This window comes from Misgurnus anguillicaudatus, chromosome 21 (assembly GCF_027580225.2).
Source record: "Misgurnus anguillicaudatus chromosome 21, ASM2758022v2, whole genome shotgun sequence".
Taxonomy (NCBI): Eukaryota; Metazoa; Chordata; class Actinopteri; order Cypriniformes; family Cobitidae; genus Misgurnus; species Misgurnus anguillicaudatus.
Window position 1 is genome coordinate 2,599,363 of NC_073357.2, and position 7,838 is coordinate 2,607,200.

Consider the following 7,838-nt stretch of genomic DNA (forward strand, 5'->3'; position numbering starts at 1 on the left):
AAGTTTCCAAACTCGCTATCAAAAACAAACTGCCGTGCGTTAAGATCAAAGGTTCACTAGGCGCTGCACCCGTTGGCCAAAGAAGATCACATGTTTGGGCGTCATGATATTTTAGACTAAAAAATATATATTTTTAAATTATTATTTAATTCCCTTTCTTAACAACATGAAAACACTATTCAAACATGACATTAAAATATAAATATAAAAAATTACAGACATTTCTTGGGGGTGATGGGCGGGTGCTATGGATATTATAGCCGGAGCTACAGCACCACCTAGCTCCTCCCTGGCGCCGCCACTGCTTATTTTTCGCATTTAATGTCTTTAGTCATACAATTTGATTTTGTGTGACGTTTCAGTTGACAGTAATGTACGCCCCAACATTAAATTACACATTAAATTGAGTAAAATGTTGTTACAATTTTACAAGTTGTGACTGTTGAGTTAGCGCTATATGCTAGTTAATGCTATATGCTAGTTAATGCTATATGCTAACGTTTAGGCTAAAGTTCTACTATTGAGGTTACAGTTATGTTTTGCAGGTCCATACTGAAAAAAACACAAACTTACCACTCGGAGACGTCCATTAACAATCTCCAAACAATTAATTATTCCTCAAAATCTGCACACACACACACACACACAGAGCTACTGAAGGAGAAGCAGCCAATCAGAGCAGAGCTCAACATTAATATTCGTGACCCTTTCAAATAAGGTAATAATAGACCATTTCATTCTAAAGACAAATCCTAGGGTTGTAAATGGACATGAAAAACTGACTCTGGATCATTTTTGCACTTAATAAAGACATAAACCTTCTATGTAGATATCAGAGAACAATGTAACAGATTATTTTTAATGAATTCTTTGGCACCTTTAAACATGCAATGGTTACCCAATTCTTCAGAAATCAAAAACATCATTGGATACATCTATTTTAGTGAACGAATTAAAGACCACTTTTCTAGCTTACTCTTTTAATGAAAGACTTTGGAAAAGTTGGTGTAAACTCAATTACAGGCCCGCTGAGCACAAACTCCATTCATTTCAATCTGTTTTAAAAAAAAAAACGTACAAGCTACAGTGTCCACCACCCTATTACCAACTGAAAAGTTTGATGCAGTATCTTATTAGTAACTGATGCTGGAAAAGCTGTTGGTGCCATGAAATGATTAGACTTTAGTTCAGTATTTCACACAGTACGCCAGATCACAATGTTCTCATTTCTCATCTAGAACATTGTGTTGGCATTAGAGTATCAACTTATAATGGTTCTGTCATTGAGACCATTTAGATCTGGACAATAAATGCTTTCCATCAATGAGTCCAAACTCTGAAACACTATGGTCATCAAACCTTTGCTCTATGATCCGATACTTTGAAATAATCCCAGTTAGCATTTTGAACAGCACCTTGATGTTTTTCAATCTATGATTTTGTGACTGGCACACCTCCTCATAAGAGCACAGTATCAGCTCTCCACATGCTGAATAATGACAACCACTTGAACACAAGCACATATGTTGAGAGACTGATCCTGAATATAACAACCCACTTACACATTACACACAAACCAATCAAAACAAAAATCTGAAAATCCTGAAATGCATATAAATGCCTGCAGTGTGAAAAGAATATACGCCACATTCCAATTTTGCATGCATATGATACACCAGTCTTTCCCGTTGATTTAATGCGGCACATCTTTTCGTATCCTTTTATGTACTCTTTTCTCTTTTTTCACCATTGTCGCTTGGGTTTGGGGTTAGAACAACTTTTTGTTACATAAAATGACATCTTAACCCAAACCCAAGTTTAAATGGTTTAAAATTAGACATAAACATGGAGAAGCCTATGTAGTAAATGACATCCTAAAGCAAATCCCAAATCTAACCCTAAACCCAAGCGACAATGGTTTAAAAAACAGAAAATACATTAAACTACATAAGGGGCCGTTCACATATGCACGCTCATAATAGAAGCGACATGGTCGCGATGCGCACACGGTCGAGTAAAAAACATCTCAATTTTCAGAATGCCACAGGTCAGTTGACAAGAACCTAAACGCCTAGCGTTTTTCACGCACTTTAGGCGCGACATGTGAACGCCCCCTAAAACCATAGATATGTATAATAAAGGCTAGATGTCTTATGGCGTCTTTAAAGTAAACACCGGCGGCCATCTTGTCTCAGTCAGCTCGCTTACTCGTAGGGTGGCCATTCATGCCAGTTCCGCCGGACACGTCCCGAACATGTTTTTAGGTTCGTTCTCCGGAAGTCGCGTTGCTCGACCGCATACGTCATCACATTACAGTTAAAACACATTAGAAAATTAAGATTTATTTATTTTAAAACATACAATCATTGTAGTTTCATTCTTACTTGAAATGTAACGTTTGCTTTTCTGAAATTCAACCCGAAATATTAAATCTTGCAGTCGACCAACGCGACTTCCGGAGAACGAGCCCGAAAACATGTTTGGGACGTGTCCGGCGGAACTGGCACGAATGGCCACCCTACTCGTAGCATTGTGTTTTAATGGTGCATGTACTTTTAAACAACCATTCTGAATCAATCCAAAATCATTATGGAGTCGGAGTCGTTTATAATATTCATTTAAAGAAGCAACACTGGTCAAACACAATCATTCAAAATATTCTTTATTATCATGAAAATACCTAAAACAATTTGAAGAACGGCTAATAAATACTCCTGTAAACATTGTAATGCTACTTCTTCTGTGGCACAAAGGGAGTTTCTGCACGATTAAAATTCATTCATTGAGAAAACACGCATTTGCACGATTATTCATAGGTACATCTCTGACGTTTATAACAAACCAAACGGTTTTGAGCAAGTTATGGTTATTTAGAAGTACATGCACCATTAAAACACAATGTTACGAGTGAGCAAGCTGACTGAGACAACATGGCCACCAGGTGCGGATGTTGACCTCCATTGGCCATCTAGCCTTTATTATACATATCTATGCCCTTAAACGACACGAAAAGATGTGGCGTAAAGTGAGTGGGAAGGACTGGAGTGTCATATGCACGCAAAAAAATAATTTGGCTATAGTGACCATAAATGCAATTTTACCCTGACAGCTCCTCATCAGGATTTCGAGTATGTCCTCCGGAAGTCGCATTTGTTAACCGCATACATCATCGAGGTTTAATATTTCAGGTTCTATTTCAGAAAAGCAACTACACATTTCAAAGTAAATATAAAACTACAATGATTGCATGTCTTAATAGAAATAAATCTTAATTTCATAATTAAATGTGAGAACCTCAATGACGTATGCATTCGACAAATGCAACTTCCCCTGGCCAGGACGTGTCGGGGGAAAATGGCACGTATGGTCACCCTACGTTTGGCACATGCATTGCACAATTTTTCACATTGCGTTCTATTTAAAGGCACTTCGTGAGAATGGGTTGTAAAAACTACATCTCTCAAACCTCATACATAATGTAAGGTACAGAATGAATACACTAAAGTCATCAGTAGATGCATTTCCATTAAAGATTTTTGCAAAACTTTAGCATTATTTTCTAAATAAGTCGACAAAAAAGTTTTGCGAATTGACAGCGTTTCTAATAACCAATAATGTTATGCGACTAAAACGTAATTTCGTTTTATTTAGTCTCTGTATTCCAAAAACCATGCTCAGTGTGTTTGACTTCATACAGAGCCGCACAGACCGACATACGGATGACATCAGAAAACAGCGACTCCTGATTCGCTCTTGCAATATTTTGATGTCATGACTCATGATTGTCGGTTCTTGTGACGCCACACAAAGTCGAACACACCTCTTCAGTCTTGTCCTCCAACCAAACATGTCACGCTTTAAATAAAAATGATCATGTGACCTTTACACACATCAGGTGAACTGTAATACAGAATTTTTTCGTATTGCTTGATAAACCACCTTGCACAAGCGTAAAAACGTTTTTGTATGGGTGTTTATGCTAAATTATAAGTTGGGGATGTTCTCGACAGATCAAGTGGGATTCACCTTTTTAAATGTACTGTTAATGGTTTAACAGAATATAACGCTCAAAGTCATTACTTTTATATCCATTACTGAGCTTGAAAGTTTGACCCCATTTCATTTCACAGTATGGAAAAAACAATCAGATCTTCAAAATATCATCTTTTGTGTTCTGCAAAAGAGTTTGGAACAGCATGCGAATGTAATTTTTAGTTTTGGTTCACTTTATTAGCATTCACTCAATAACAAGCTGTAAAATACCGAAGATGATGCCCTATAGCGTCTTGTGGATTTCAAGGGCATGAGGGCAATGACTGAGTCTCAGAGATGAGTGATACCATCTGTATGATGTTTTCACTGAATAAATGAAAGCACAATGTTAAATGTTTCAGCATGAGGACCAATAGTACAACAAAGTTGCATTAGAGATTATTCCAGTCTGAGTAAAAAAACTTACAATATCATCTTTTGGGGTTTAAATATAAGCTGGGCATGTTCTCGACAGATCGAGTGGGATTCACCTATTTAAATGTAAATGGTTTACCATTACTCTCAAGTGTCCTTACAAAGATTTCAATGTCTATATTAATCTTATACTGTATGTGAATATCCCGGCTGAACCTTGACTTCAATGATGGACATCTTACCTGCAGGACAAACCAGCTGAGTATGTGTGTGTGTGTGTGCGTGCGCTGTCCTTCAGGAGCTTCTCTGAAGATTAGATGATGCTATCTCTGTTTGGTCTTCAGCTGGAGTTCAGGCAATGTTCATATATTTAATTAAAATGCCATCGCCTGGCAGACAAAGGCCAGTTATCTAACACAGACGCCTCTCTGCCCTCTAATTTAAAGATTATCTGCTGTGATTGGCATCTGAATGTAGAGATGGAGTGAGTGGAGATGAGGAACATGTGGTGAAACGACCCGTCGGTCCTGAGAGCATCCCGCTGTCGCCACACCAATCCATTTCCATGGCAACTATCATCCGTACAAGCATGTGCTGCTAACAGCTGTGGGCTGATCACACGAATGTCAAGGGAAACATCTGTGTCTGTGGATACTGTAGGTTTGAAATTTGAAATGCTACCAAATCTACAGGCGCATTTTTCCAGTGTGAAAAATAATGCAGAAATATCAGGAGTTATTAATGAAGTCCTCAATATACACAGAGAATGACAACCAGGAAGACCATCACATAATCCAAACACTATGTCTCAAGGCAAGAATTAAACCAGTAGTATATAAAGGAATTAAGTTAAACATAGGTGACACTAAACATTACCTAACAAAGGAGCCTCCGGAGCCAATGGTGTAGGGGCAGCACTCCGATATGTGGTGCAACCCGAGTTCGATTCCTGACCCGTGGTCATTTGTCGATCCCATACCCTTCTCTCCTCCCTGTACTTTCCTGTTCTCTCCTTAATCACTTTCAAATAAAAGGCAAAAATGGCCCAAAAAAGGATTAACTAAGGTTAAACTAAAAGGTAAAACAACGAAACTAAACATAATTTGACATTACTCCCCTCCTGGCAAGCGCATCCCTGTGCCATAATTAAAAGTCCAGGTGTGTAGGGAAGAGGTCTTGGAAATGGATGAGGAGTTGGCAATGGACAGAGGACCGGAGGGAAGACCCAGGGTGGAGCACTGATGGACTTTGTAGGGCAGAGCTCGGTGGCAAAATGACAGACAAAGATCTGGATAAGGTGGAGACCTCTGCGTAGCCGCAAGGACGACGGTCCAGGGTGACACCGCAGGCCTGGAAATCCATGTTGGAGCTGCCAGCTTGAGGGACCACGGCAGGATAGGGTAAGACCAGGAGTGAGGACCCTGGATTAGAGATCCAGAAGAATTATGAGTGCCCCAGAGGAACAAGGGAGCCATATGGAGCCTTAGGGAGAGCACAGAGCCAAGAAGATTCCAAAGGGCCAAGGTGGAGTCCTAGGTGATACCGGCAGGAAGATCAGACACCAGCAGAGAAGGAGGACGGAGCCAGGGAAGAAACGATTCCGGATGGGACCAGGTCATCCAAGCAGCCCAATTGGGACAAGCAAATGAGGAGAAAGTTTAGGGGGGATGACATGCGTGGAAACTGGCTCCTTAAAGCACAAATCAATAAGTCAGAGCTCCGCCTCCGGTTTTGGAATGGTGTGAGCAGCTGGCGATGATTACGGGTCTGTCCTGGCAGCAGACTCCAGCCTCGGGACAGATATGGTCGCTGGTTCTGGAATGGATGCATGTATCTGGCTCTATTGCTGGAGTAGACTGCATCATTGCTGGGTCCATATTGCTGGGTCCATCGTGCATCATTGCTGGGTCCAGATATAACTGGGCCCTTGATATTTGGTAACAGGTGCTCAGAGACAGTGGTTGTGCATGCACAGAATCGAAATGTGATCTACATACATTAAACAGCATCTTGGTGTGTGTGCAGGTTTGACCTACATTATGGCAACGAAATGGGATTATAATGTAGGAAAATATAAAAATTTGCTGTGGTGTGAAGGCACCTCAACTTTCCTTATAACTCAAATGGATGGCTCAATAAGAACGTATTTTTTTAATGAAAATGTAAATATGCATAAAGGTTTCTGTGAGGTCGGGGGACAGAAATGTTCATAAGTTCGAAATGAAAACTATGAAGTCGATGTTGGCATGCACAGAGGTGCTGTGTTTGCGGTTCACTGGCACCTGTTATGAACCTCAGTAATGACTCATTAATAATGTGTGAGTGTGTTTGTAGACGAGAAATTGATTTGTGTGATCAATAAAACTGAAGAGTTTGAGTTACAATGCAGCAGATTTCATTACCTGAAACATATCAACAGGCGTCAGCACAATAAACCTTATCACTGTGAAAAAGTTGCAGCATTTATGTCAAATCAACACATATTTTTATGTTACTTTAACTTAAATTTATAAACTTGAATTTATAAGTTATGTCAACTGTTTTAAGCCGAAACTTGGTTTGACTTGCTAAACCAGGTTGTTTTAACTTTGTGCTGCATATTTTTTATAGTGAAATGTTTAACCTTTCATGAACGCAGTGGTTTTCATACCAAAACAATGACATTATCCTACATCAAACACAAATCTTGATCATCTTCATATGGCTTTAGAAACGTTTAGTTCAGGAGTCATATGGACTTTATATATGTTCATTTATGTTTTGTAACATTTTGTGAAACTTCCTTTCCAGAGATTTTCCATTCCTGGTGTTCGTCCACATTCATTGTATGGAGGAGAGATGTGTGGACAATGTGATCACAAAAACTACATGATGGTGGGAAAATAATCACAGATGGTATTATTAAAAAATATAAGGGAGAACCGAAGCGAAAGCAACGTGGGACGAAGTGATTTTCTCAGAGCTCCGACTAGATTTGCATTCCAGACAGCATCTTTAGTGTGCGTAACCCTTCATAACCCTTGTGTGCATTGAAAAATATTGCGTTATTTCATCACTGTTTCCCATCTGTAGGTTCGGAAAGCGTTTTTCGACCATGGTAAGTAAAATCTGTATTTTTTATCAAACTATAGGTTATTTAGTGCTGTAACACATCCTGAAGTTTGCCTTCAAATCGGGTTTAAATGTCGGTAACACTTGTTACTTTTGTCCCGCTGCTAATACTGTTGCATTATGTTGAGAATTATTATTATGCCACAATTGGTTTGTTCTGTCAGTTCCTATGAAACATTTAAACATTAAAATGGTCGCTATTTATGTTCAAAGTAAAATTATACTGAAGTTGTTTTACATTTGTTTATATCACGGGTTCGTTGAATGCTTCATTCTGATTGGCTAAGAAATGTTCTATGGGTGTTGATTATTTTTCTGTA